The following is a 14313-nucleotide window of genomic DNA, read 5'->3' as shown; positions in this document are numbered from 1 at the left end:
TGTCATTTTGCCCTTTACTGTGTAGAGGTACATTCCTTCTATACCCGTTTGTTTTTCCAGCATTTTTATCTTGAATGAATGTTAAATTTTGTCAAATGCTTTGTCTGCATCTTATGAGGTCATGTGGTTTTTGTCTTCATATTGTTAATGTGGTATGCTGTATTTATTAATTTGCATATGTTAAACCATCCTTGCATACTTGGGATAAATCCCATTTGATCATGGTGAACAATTTTTTAGCGTGCTATTGAATTTGGTTTGCTAATATTTGGTTAAGGATTTTTGCATCTGTGTTGATCAGTGATATCAGCCTGTGGTTTTCATTTCTTGTAGAATCTTTGTCTGGCCATGTTATCAGGATAATGCTGTCCACATAAAATGAGTTTGAAAGTATTCCCTCCTCTTTGAATTTTTGGATGAGTTTGAGAAGGGTTGGTATTAGTTCTTAAAATATTTGGTATACTTCAGTAAAAAGATCACCTGGACTTTCTTTAATGGGAGATTTTTTTTATTATCAGACCAATCTCCTTATTCATTATTAGTCTATGCAGATTCTGTTTCTTTCTATTAGTCAGCATGCTTCTAGGAATTCATCCATTTCTTCTAGTTTATCCAATTTGCTATTGTATAGTTGTTCATAATATTCTTTTATGATCCTTTGCATTTCTGTGATATCAGTTCAAAAGTTTCCTCTTTCACTTCTGGTTTTGTTTGAGTCTTCTCTCTGTTAGTCTAGCTAAATGTTTGCTGATCTTTAAAAGAACAACAGTTTTGTTGATCTTTTCTATTGTTTTTATGGTCTCTATTTTGTGTATTTCTGTTTAGATCTTGGTTATTTCCTTCCTTCTGTGAAATTTGTGCTTACATTGCACTTCTTTTTCTAGTTCCTTGAGGAACATAAAATTGATTATTTGGAATGTTTCTGTTTTGGTGTAGGCATTTATTGCTATAAACTTCCATCTTGGCATTGATTTTGCTACATCCCATAAGTTTTGGTATGTTGTGTTTTCATTTTCATTAGTCTCAATGTATTTTTTAAACTTCCATTTGATTTTCTCTTCAACACTAGGTTTTTTCAAGAGTGTGTTTTTAGTTTACCTACATTTGTGACTTTTCCCATTTCTTGAGTTATTAATTTTTATCTTTATTCCTTTGTGGTTAGAAAAGACACTTGTTATGATTCTGATATTCTTAAATTTTTAAAGTCTTGTTTCATGACCTAATATAGGATCTATCCTGGAGAAAGTTCTATATGTGCATGAGAAGAATATGTATTCTGCTGTTGAGTGGCAAGTTCTATATTTGTCTCTTAGGTTCATTTGATGCACTGTTGATGAGGTTCACTGTTATTTGTCTTCTGTGTGGATGTTCAATCCATCATTGAAAATGAGATATTGAAATCACCTAATATTTTATTACTGTCAACTTCTATTTTAAGAAAATCTCTGAAAGTGCCATAGATCAGAGAAAGCTGAGAAGACATAATGACTAAATGTAATATGATATTCTTGATGGTATTATAGGGATACAAAAAAATGTATTAAGGAAAAACTAATGAAATTCAAATAAAGCATGGAAATGAGATTAATAAAACAGCAACAATAAAAATAATAGTAAATTATTATTAATATTTCTGAAACCATATCAATCAGTGCATAAAAAATTATACAATCACCAAATAGTATTTATTCCAGGAATGAAAGGTTGGCTAGAGGGCTGGAGTTGTGGCTCAGTGGTAGAAAACTAGCATGTGTGAGGCACTGGGTTCGATCCTCAGCACCACATATAAATATATAAATAGAACAAAGGTATTGAGTTCATCTATAACTAAGAAAAAAGTTAAAAAAAAAGAAAGGTTGGCTCGACATCTGAAAATCAATTAATATATACCATGTTGTTATGATTCAGAATGAAAATTATCATTGCGATGGATACAAAAAAATTACTGGACAAAAATATAACCCATTTATAACAAAAAACTCTCAATAATCTAAGAATATATTTCCTCAATCTGATAAAGAGCATCTGTGCAAAACCTACAGCTAGCATAGTTCTTAACAGTGAATGAGTAAATGTTTTCCCCTTAAGATCAGGAGCAAGGCCAAAATGTCTTTTTTAGTCACTTCTATTCACCATTACACTGGAAATTTTTGCAGGTAAAATCAGGTAAGAAAAAATAAAAATAAATATAAATGGCATCCTTATCAGAAAGGAAGAAGTAAAATTATTTGAAGACAACATGGTCTTGTATGTGGTAAAACCTGAGGAACCTACAAGAAAAGCCTACTAGAACTAATAAATGAGTTCAGCAAGTTCACAGTATACAAGGGTCATAGTAATGAAAGATTTTAAAATATTAAGAAAACAATTCCATTCAAAATATCATCAAAAAGATTAAATAGGAATAGGTGTTTTAAAAGAAGTGCAAGAATTGTACACTTAAATCTACAACAAATGAAAGAGACAAATGAAAGCAGATTTAAGTAATTTAAGAGGCATTTCCATGCTTACTATTATTAAAGTAGGAGTTCTCCTCAAATGATATAGATTCATCATGATCTCAGTCAAAAACCCAGCAGAATTTTTTTGTAGATACTGACTTGCTGATCCTCAAATTCACTTGGAAATGCAAAAGACCCAGAGTACCAGTATGTCACTGATATAATATATTCATATATATCACTAGATCAGAATTGAGGGTTCAAAAATAAACCCTTTTGTTTATGGTCAATTGATTTTCTTTTTTCTTTTTTTCTTTTTGGAACTGTGAATTGAGCCTGGGGGCACCTTGCCACTGAGCTATATCCCCAGTTCTTTTTATTTTTTATTTTGAGACAGGGTCTTGCTAAGTTGCTTAGGATCTTGCTAAGTTACTGAGGCTAGCCTTGAGCTCAGGATCCTCCTGCCTCAGCCTCCTGAACTGCTGGAATTACAGGTGTGCACCTCCACATCCAGCGTCAATCCAGCATCAATCAATTTTCTCAACGAAGACACTAAGCAATTCATTGGTAAAAGAAAAATCTTTTCTTTCTTTACCTTTCTCTCTCTCTCTCTCTCTCTCTCTCTCTCTCTCTCTCTCTCTCTGGTGCTGGGGATGGAAACTAGGGTCTCATGCATGCTACACAATTGTTCTACCACTGAGCCAAAGTCTTGGTCAGAAGGATAATCTTTCCAATAAGTATTGCTGGTACAATTTCATACCTAATTCACAGAGATGAATGCAAACATACACAAAAATTAACTCAAAATGTGTCATAGTCCTAACTGTAAGAGCTGAACACACAAACATGTTAGAGGAAAACATAAGAGAAAAAGTGAGTAACTTTGGTTTAGGTAAAGAATTCTTGGATCTGACACCAAAAACACATATTGTAGAAAACATTGGTAAAATTGAACTTCATCAAAATTTTAAACTTTTGCACGCAAAAGATAATGTTGAGTTGGGCACAGTGGCACATACCTGTAATCTGAGCAACTCAAGAGGCTGAGGCAGAAGGATCACAAGTTCTAAGTCAGCCTTAGAAACATAGTGAGACCCTATCTCAAAATAAAATATGAAAAGGGCTGCAGATATAGCACCTTGGGTTCAATCCCCAGTACTGAAAAAAAAAAAAGAAAAGATACTGCTGAGAAGAAAAAAAGCAAACCACATATGAGGAGAAAATACTTGAAAATAATTTACTTGATAAAGGGTTTGTAACCAGGAAGTACATAAAGATTTCTTTCAACTTGATAACTGGAAAACAACCCAATTAAAAGCGGGCAAAATATTTGAATAGACATTTCACTAAATAATATAAATGGGTGATAAATACATGAAAAGTTATTTAAAATCATTGTTCATTAAGGAAGTGGAAGTTAAAATACAATGAGATACCATTTTACACACACCAGAATGACTATAACAAAAAAGACACACATGCACAAATACTGCAAGGATGTGGAGACAGAAGACCCTCGTATATCATGAGGAATGTAAAATGGAGCAGCCACTTTGGACAACTGGAAATTTCTTAAAGGTAATCATAAATTTACCATATGAAACAACAATTTCACCCCTAGGAATCTACTCAAGAGAAAAGAATACATATGCAAACATATACTTGTACACAAATGTTCATAGCAACATTGTTCACAAACTCTCAAGTGAAAACAATCCTAATGTCCACCACTAGAAAAGGAAGAACAATATGTACGATATCCATATGATGGAATATTATTTGACAATAAAAATTGAATTCTGATATATGTTACTGTATGGATGATCCTCAAAAATATAATAGTAAGTAAAAGAAGCCAGATGCAAAAGAGAGCATATTGTATGATTTCATACACATGAAAGGTTCATAAAGGTAACTTTATAGGAAAGAGATTAGTGGTTTACTGGAGTTATTATCAAGGGCAAGAATTGGTTCCCAATAGGCTTAAAGATGATGGAAATGTTTTACAATGAGATTGTGATGACAATCACAAAACTGTACATTTTTAAAGGTCATTCAATTTTATGTTAGAACAAGTTTGTTTTATTATACCTCAATAAAGTTATTAAAATAATTCTGCTACTGTGATGGGTCCTTGGAACTTTGAGTCAAAGTCCTTTTTGTCAAAAATATGTGGGTTGACTTTAGACTGTTTTTTCACTAGACAACAGTGAATAAATATTGCATGTCTAAATGTCAGCCACCAAATATTTCCAAATTGTGAAAGAGTGGAAAAATTGCCAACATCAAACTTCCAAGCCTGATCCATCAGGCCCAGAAGGTTCCTCTCTAAATCTAGATGACTGTAACCCAGATTTTTAAAAATTTTTTGATACATTGTACACAAATGGGATACAACTTTTCATTTCTCTGGTGTGACTCTACTTCGTGTGATCCAGATTTGATTGTGTCAGATCTGGAGAATGACCTTCCCTCCTAAGTGAATTCTTTGTCTGAAGTCTCTGTCTACACTCACACTATTATCAGCTTCACTGCTTTTCTGAGTGTGTGCATTAAAGTAGCCATAACACAAATTTACCATTTTAACCCTTTTAAAGTATACAGTACAGTGACATGAAATATGTTCAAATTGTTATGCAACCATCTCCAACATCCTTTCCCAATCTTTTTCATCTACCTAAGCTGAAACTCTATCTATTAAAGAATAACTACCTATTTCCCCTTCTCCTTAGCCCCATGGTAGCCACCATTCTACTGTTTATAAATTTGACTACTCTAGGTACCTCATATAAGTGGAATTGTACAGTGTTTATCTTTTTGTGACTGACTCATTTCACTTAGCATAGTGTCCTCAAAGCTTATCCATATTGTGACAAGTGTCATCATTTCATTCCTTGCTGGTTGCACATGACTGTAATCCCAGTGGTTTTGGGAACTTGAGGCAGGAGGATCATGAGTTCAAAGCCAGCCTCAGCAACTTACTGAGGCCCTAAGCAATTTAGCAAGACCCTGTCTCAAAATGAAAAAATAAAAAGGACTGGGGATGTGGATTAGTGGTTGAGTGTCCCTGAGTTCAATCCCTGGTACCAAAATAAATAAATAAATAAATAAATAAATTTCATTCCTTTTAAAGACTAAATAACATTCCACTAGATGTATATACCATATCTAATACATCAATTCATCTGTCAATAGACATTTGGGTTGTTTTCACCTTTTGGCTATTGTGAATCATGTTGCATGAACCGTGGTGTACAAGTATCTGCTCAAGTTCCTGCTTTTAATTATTTTGTATTTATCTCTAGAAGTGAAATAGCTGGACCAAATGGTAATTCTGTGCTGGACCTAGTTGGAGAAAGTAGGTTAATGGGGGCAGGCCCTTAAAGGGTATATTAGGACACTGGCTTATTCTCTTTCTGCTTTTCAGCAGCCATGAGGTGAGAAGCTTTACTCTGCTACACACTCCCTATCATGATATTGTGCGTCACCATAGGCCCAAAGTGATGTGGCCAAGCAATCATGAACTGAAATCTCTGAAACTGTGAGCCAAAGTAAATCATGTCCTCTTGAGTTGATTATCTCAGATATTTTGCCACAATAACAGAATGCTGACTCACAGGCTATATGATGGGCAAGAGAGCAGTTGAGAAATGGAGAAGTTGAAAGCAATGATTAGTAGAAAAAGAATATGGCAGATGGTCAAGGAGTCCATCTGAGAGACCGGTTTTTAGGGGTAAGGAGTTATGCTACTTTCATTTTATTTTCAATTGTAAAACTCTCTGAGCAGTAATGACACTGAATTCTATATGGAATCATCCCTCTGTACTAAGATTCCAATGAGAAGACTTGTGCAATTAGAAGACTACTGAGGCCCTGATTTGACCCAAAGATTTTCAAAGGCTTGGATGGTGGGAGGCACTGAATTGCTTCAGGCCAAGACTAGCTCCAAACCCAGCCTGGCCATGTTTGCTTTTGGAATGAAGGACTGAGGGCTCCTAAATCAGAGATAAGGTGGTAAGGTCATCAAATGTTAGTAAGAATGGTTTCTAGGGCTAGGGTTGTGGCTCAGTGGTAGAGTGTTTGCCTAGCATGTGTGGGTCCCTGGGTTCAATCCTCAGCACCACATAAAAATAAAATAAATGTATCGTGTCCCCCTACATCTAAAAACAGAATATTTTAACAAAAATAGTTTCTCCTTAGCTAAACATAATTCCTATCCTTAATTCTGTCTACATGTACACATTATATAAGCATAGAGTAGTGCTTGTAAAAACTGGGGCATAGATCAGTTGTTTCTGAATCTTTAAAAGTGATGCCATTTGTAGAACACCAAATGCCAAATAAATTAGTAAATAATTCTAATTGTTATGAAAATGGAGGAAACTGTCCTGTAAGACTAAGTCGTAACTATAGCATATAAAATCAGATTCTTTTCAAAGGTTACATTTTAAGATAATTTACCTCTGAATACAAAAACTTAAGAAAAGTCATAAAACCTTCCATACATCGTAGGGGAGAAAGATATCTTCTGTATCCCTCTAAGTTCTTAAGTTAGCTCTTTGGCTGGATCTAGGAACCCAATTAATACAAAGGCTGATTAGTAAAAGAAAATAATAAAAGTTCTATTTATTTTACAAGTACACAGGGATCTTCCCAAGAGAGTGAAGTCTGCAGAAACAACTAACACATGCTTTTTTTTCGTTTTTTTTAGACAAAGAACAATAAATGTGTGAAGGAGTGACAGGACAAATGGATATCTGGACCAGGGTAGTAAATTCTAGGGATGTTGCCAAGAGATATCTGGGGAGGGGATGTGGAAGCTAGTGGAAGATAAGGGTTATTTCAGAGTTTGTTTATTCAGGTTCACTGCATCCTCAATTAGCAACCTCTGGTGATCAAGGCTGTTTCCCAGCCTTAGCATGTGAAGGACATCCCTCCCTAGAAGAACCTTTATGCTCTGCTGCTTGTAGGGAAAGTCAAGCCCAAGCCAAATGGCCCTTTCTAAAGTTACAGTCCCTCAAGTGATTTCAGCTTCAAATAATCAAAATAGCAGTTTGGCATATTTTGCCTTAACTCTTTCACAATCATTCAACAAATATGTATTGAGCATTTTCTATATTCCTGGCAGTATTCTAGGCACTGGAATACAAAAATATACAGCAATCCCTGTTCTCATGGGAGATTATATTCTATGGACATGGTGGGAGAAGTGACTGTACCCAAGCTTGAAACAGTTGACCTTGTGAAAGGATTTAAGGTAACTTTTAAGAATCTTTTTTGAGATAATTTGTACAGCAAAACATTTAACATTATAAAGGGCTCAATTCAGTGAATGTTAGTATATTCACAATTTAGATTAACCATCACCCCTATCCAATTCCTGGAATATTTCCATCACTCACAAAAGAAACCCCATACCCACTTGTTCTGGATTAAATCATATCTCCACCCAATTCATATGTTCAAGTCCTAGCCACCAGTACTTCAGAATATGACCTTATTCCCTTATTCCTTATTCCCTTATTTGGAAATAGTGTATTTGTAAATGTAATTTTTTATTTGTTCTTTTTAGACCAAATGACAGTAGAGTGTATTTTGACATATTACATGTAATTATTGAAGGAGAGGGAATTCAGAAGCAGGGTGGGCTGTTAATATGACTGGTGTCCTTATAAAATTGGAAAATTTGGACATAGACACACACACACACACACACACACACACACACACACACGGGAAGAATACTGTGTGAAAATTAGTGCTATTCTACCACAAGCCAAGGACCTATCAGAAACAGGGAGAGAAGTCTGGATTAGATGCCCTGCCACACTCCGATTTCTAGTCTTCAGAACTGTGAGATAACAAATTTTTGTTGAATAAGCCATCATGTTGTGGTACTTTTTTTAGAAAACTAATGTTCCATTACCAGTTATTCCCTATTCTTCCCTACCCTCAGTTCCAGGCAAGCACTAATCTAAGTTATTTCTCTATAGATTTGTCCATACTGGATATTTCACATAAATCAAATCATACAGTATGTGTCTTTGATATGGTTGAGTAATATTCCATTGTATGGCTACACCACAATTTGTTTATGTATTCATTCGTTGATGGTCATTTGGGTTGTTTCTGATTTGGGCTATTAGGAATAATGCTACTATTAACATTCATGTGTAAGTTTTTGTGTGAACATGTTTCAATTCTCTTCTTATTCTGAGAAAGGAAAAATCAAGATGTTTTCCTTTCTTACATAGTCACTTGATACATTACTTCTGACATTGGATGTATGGGGGTTTCTCCCCACACACAAAGCAGTCACTTTTCCAGCAGATTCTTCAGTGGGCATCAGTTAGGTGTCTTCTAATTCAATTCATCTCTGATGCTATCTACCTGGAGATACAGTGTCAGATCCCACAATTGAGGGCTCATTTCCAGAAGACTGCCCCCTGACTTCAGATGTCCATTATAAGCACAGGTTTTGCCTGGCTGTAAGTTGGGGTTCCCATGACACCCTCCTTGAGTTCCATTACTTTTCTTGAGCAGCTCACAGAACTCAGGGAAACACTTATGTCTACCCATGTATTACAAAAGATATTACAAAGGATGCAGATGAACATCCAGATGGAAGAGATTCATCAGGCAAGGCATGGGAGAAGGAGTGTAGAGTCCCAGGCACCTATATGTGTTCAGATATCTGGAAACCCTCTGAACTCTATCCTTTTAGATTTTTATAGAGGCTTCATAACGTAGGCATTATTGAATAAATCACTGGTCACTGGCTATCAACTCAACCTTTAGCCACTCTACCTTTCCTGGAGGTTGGGAGATGGGTCCGAAAAGTTCCAACCCTCTAATTATGTTTGGTCTTTCTGGTGACCAACCTCCATCTTAAAGCTACTTATCTAGCAGCCCCAGGCCACAGTCATCCTGCAAGCATACAGAAAGATCACTGTTAACACTGGAGAGAATCCAAGGATGTTATAGTTTAGATGTGGTGTCCCCAGAAAGCTCACATGTGAGACAATGCAAAGAAGGTTCAGAGAAGAAATGATTGGGTTACAAAAGCCTTAACCCAATCAATTAATTAATCTCTGATTAACTGAGTGGTAACTGGAGGCAGGTGGGGTGTGGATGGAGGAGGTGGATCTTTGGGGGCATGGCTATGGGGTATATATTTGTATCTGGAGAGTGGAGTCTCTCTCTCTCTCTGCCTCCTGACCACCATGTGAGCTGCTTCCCTCTGCCACACTCTTTCACCATGATGTCCTGCCTCCCCTTGAGCCCCAAGGAATGGAGCTGGCTGTCTATGGACTGAGACCTCTGAAACCATGAACCCCTAAATAAACTTTTCCTCCTCTACAATTGTTCTGTTTGGGTCTTTTAGACAGTGGCAAAATAACTGACACAAAGGATTTTAGGAGTTCTAGAAAATAAAGGAGGGGGTCACAGAAAGAAGACCAAATATATATTTCACAATATTGCAGTTACATACCTGGAAGTTAAATTTCTGGGCCATATGATAACTCTATGTTTAATTTTTCTGAGGAATTTCCAAACTGTTTCCTGAAGCAATTGTGATGTTTTATATTCCTGCTACCAAAGTAGGAAGGTTTCAGTTTTAACAGCATTAATGCAATGATTGTGTTACTATGTGATTAAAAAGATCATGGGACTGGGCACAGTGGTGCATACCTGCAATCCCAGAGACTTGGGAGGCTGAGGCAGGAGTATTACAAATTTAAGGCCAGCCTGAACAAATTAGTGAAGCCCTAAGCAACTTGGTAAGATCCTGTCTCAAAATAAAAAATAAAAGGGACTAGGGATATTGCTCAGTGGTAGAGCACCTCCTGGTATGATCCCCAGTATAAAAAAGAGAATGTATACTTTAAAATATATATCATGAGGCTGTGGATGTAGCTCAGTGGTAGAGAGCTTGACTAGCATGCAAAGGACCTGGGTTCTATTCCCAGCACTGCAAAACAAACAAAAAAGATGAATTTATTTGGATGTGTGTGTGTATGTGTGTGTGTGTGTGTGTGTGTGTGTGTGTGTTGCTGGGGATGGAACACAGGGCCTAACACATGATGGTCAAGCACTCCACCATTGAGCTACATCCACAGTACTGCATGGATCTTAAGCAAAGATTTAAGGTATGAATTAGATTTCCAAGCTTAAAAGTGCAGTAAGCAATTGGAAACGTGGAATTAGAACTTAGAACAAATACAAATGGTCAAAAAATATATGAAAAAATGTTCAACCTCTCTAGCAATTAGAGAAATGCAAATCAAAACTGCACTGAGATTCTGTCTCACTCCAGTCAGAATGGCAATTCTAAAGAATACAAATCATAATAAATGTTGGCGAGGATGTGGGGGAGAAGGTACTCTCATACATTGTTGGTAGTACTGCAAATTGGTACAACTGCTGTGGAAAGCAGTATGAAGATTCCTCAGAAAACTTGGAATGCAACCACCATTTGACCCTGTTATCTCACTCCTCAGTCTATATTCAAAGGACTTAAAGTCACATACTTCAGTAATGTAGCCACATCAATGTTACAGCTCAACTCACAATAGCCAAGCTATGGAAACAACCTAGGTGTCCTTCAATGGATGAATGGATAAAGAAAATGTGGTATCTATATACAGTGGAATATTACTCAGTCATAAATAAGAATGAAATTATGGCATTTGCTGGTAAATGGATGGAACTGAAGACTATCATGCTAAGTGAAATAAGCCAGTTCCCCAAAAACCAAAGGCGGAATATTCTATCTTAAATGTGGAAGCTAACCCACAATAAGGCAGGAAGGGAAGAATAGAAGTTCATTGGATTAGAAAAAGGGGAATGAAGGAAAGGGAGGGGGAATAAGAATAGCAAAGACAGTGAAATGAATCTGACCTAACTTTCCTATGTTCATATATGAATACGAATCTCATCATCATGTACATCCACAGGGCTGGGGTCCTAATTAAAATAAGATATACTCCATGTTCGTATAAATGCATCAAAATAGATTGTACTGTCATGTAAAACTAAAAAGAAAAAATTTAAAAACTATAATTGGAATGGTTTTTCTTAAAAAAAATCTAAGCTGACCCAGCTTGTGACACCCTGGCTGCTGTCCAGTGCCAGCACAGCGTACCCCGAAGCCAAAGTAACCGCCTTCTCCCCCAGCAAGCGGGCCGGGCCTGCAGAGGAGGGCGGCTTGCGGCTCTGCTTTGTACGGCTCTCGGAGTACGCCACGGCCCCGACCCAAGGGTCCAAGCGGGCCGCGGGCTATGACCTGCACAGTGCCTATGATTATATAGTACCACCTATGGAGAAAGCCCTTGTGAAAACAGACACTCAGATAGCTCTTCCTTATGGGTGCTATGGAAGAATAGCTCCACGTTCTGGCTTGGCTGCAAAACACTTCATAGATGTAGGAGCTGGTGTCATAGATGAAGATTATAAGAGGAGATGTTGGTGTTGTGCTATTTAATTTTGGCAAAGAAAAGTTTGAAGTAGAAGAGGATGATCGAATAGCACAGCTTATTTGTGAACGGATTTTTTATCCAAATATAGAAGATATTCAAGTGTTGAATGACACTGAAAGGGGTTCAGGAGGTTTTGGTTCTACTGGACAGAATTAAAATTTAGGTCAAGTATAGAAAATGAAAATATTACTTTTCTCTTAAAACTAAAGACTTTCTGCTTAAAGTGTGTTAGTATTTTGCATGTTTGTAAAGTTAGGTTTAGCTTCTAAAAATGTATTTTCTTCTGCTAAAGAGTTCCTCTGTTAGTATCACATGGAAACTTTCCTGTATTTTCTGCAGTTTATGGTTATGTGTAAATCTGCTTTGTGGTGATCTAATGCAAAATTTTTTTAAAAACCAAATATATGTACACCAATTTCAGATTTTTAAAAAAATATTCAATAAATGATATCCTTTCAACTTATTGTGCTTAATTGCTTTATAATCAATGATTTTTAATCAATAAACTTGAATTCTTTCACAGATAAAACTTATTGCATAAGCTGGACTAAAATATCAGAAGGAAGGGTTAAAGTTACTCCTTGATATCCTCGTTATTGTCTCCATGGGCATACGTTTTTAGCTTTGTTTTTTTTTAATATTAAAAGTAGGGCTGGAGATATAGCTCAGTTGGTAGAGTGCTTGCCTTGCAAGCACAAGGCCCTGGGTTCAATCCCCAGCACCGCAAAAAAAAAAAAAAAAAAAAAAAAAAAAAAAAAAAGTATATGTGAAGGTAAGAAGAGAATTTTCAGTTCTCAGTTTAGGTAGTCTCTGCGTTGACTGGGCAGAGGTTTATAAAATGGCCATGGGTTGACTGGATTTATGTTTGTAAAGTGAAATATCACTTGAGAATTTATAGTTGATTTGTTCCTCTGAATTTCATCCTATTAAGCAAAGTTTGCTAGTAGTATTGCTGAGTTTCCTTCACTAAAGTAGCTATATTTAAGAAAATATGCCATTTAGTAGGTATAAAATAAATGTGTAAGTGTACATACTTGGGTCACTGGGTTTTTCTATTTCAAGTACATAGCTCGAGTAAATATATAAGCATTTCACTGAAATATAAGGCTGATCATGTGAATTAGCATAACTTGTAACTTTCTGTTAGTGTACCTTCCTTCGTGTATTTCTCAGACTTCTTTGCACCAACATTTTGGATGTCGCTTAAATTTTGTCGATCAGATACAATGAGATTCCTCAAGCATTGTTGGAGGGTGTGGGTCATACAGATTGAGTACTTCTGGAGTGGCCACAATTTTGGCAACTTGGTTCCTGGAAGCATAAGACAGAGAATGTTTCTTTGGCCTTTTGGTGGTTTTAAGTCCATTTAATACCCCACAATGTAATTTTTCATCTGTGGGTCATAATTGGGACATGAGCAGCATTCAAAAAAATTGTATAGATAGAGGACAACATATGTTGGGTGAATATCATGATTGTTTGAATTACATATTTACATGAACATGTATTTGAATTATTTGAGTCAATAAAATTTAGATAAATCCTAAAAAAAAATCTAAGCTGAAGTTATGAATACAGGATTCATTGTACTTCCCCCTCATAAACATGAACTTTCTATCCCTTCGAAACTATATCTTTGTGGCATTTCATTCAAAAGAAAAACAAAACTAATTGTAAACTAGTTTCAACATTTTTCTTGTTTTGTCACTTACATCTTCACCTCTTGTTCATTTTTGCATATGTGGATATTATTTATTAGAGATATTAAATCCCTGACAGAATTTTTGCAAATATTTCCCTAGTCTATAGCTTGTCTTTGATATTTTATGGTATATATTATATTGTGTGTTAAAATATTTAAAACATTTTTATTTGTAGACAGATGCAATACCTGTATTTTATTTATGTATTTTTATGTGATACTGAGGATAGAACCCAGGGCTTCACACATGCGAGGCACATGCTCTACCACCAACCCCTTAAAATATTTTTGATGAGATCTAGGACTTACTTTATGGTCCTTCTTGTTTATCCTCCACCATAATGTTATATAATATTCTCCTATGTATTCTCATGATAGGTTGTTGTTTTCATATTCAATTGTAATCCATCTGGAATTTGTCAAGGTATATGACATTGTGGAGAGTGGATGAGCTCCAGTTATTGACTGATCCTGTGGTGCAGGCAAAAGCCAAGCCTGGGAAACATTCCTTGCCAAAAGGCGAGAATGTGAATAGCCTTCATACTCAGCTCTGACGTGAATAGTTATCAGATGTTCTGGTACAGTGGGTTTTCTGGATATAGCAAGATAGTCACAGGATATTCCTAACACTGTAACAGCAACATAGTCACAAAAATATTTCTAGCTTTGTAACTTTTTAGAGCACAAAGAA

General features: G+C 36.0%; 1 pseudogene; it reads left to right on the top strand.

Annotated features, from left to right (window-relative positions):
• The first annotated feature begins 10525 nt into the window (after nucleotides 1-10525).
• LOC124971440 (deoxyuridine 5'-triphosphate nucleotidohydrolase, mitochondrial-like) lies at nucleotides 10526-12076 on the top strand (annotated as a pseudogene).
• The last annotated feature ends 2237 nt before the right edge of the window (nucleotides 12077-14313 follow it).

The sequence above is a fragment of the Sciurus carolinensis genome, chromosome X (genome assembly GCF_902686445.1).
Source record: "Sciurus carolinensis chromosome X, mSciCar1.2, whole genome shotgun sequence".
NCBI lineage: Eukaryota > Metazoa > Chordata > Mammalia > Rodentia > Sciuridae > Sciurus > Sciurus carolinensis.
Note: the sequence above shows the minus strand (reverse complement) of the source record. Positions and strands in the feature narration are given on the sequence as shown.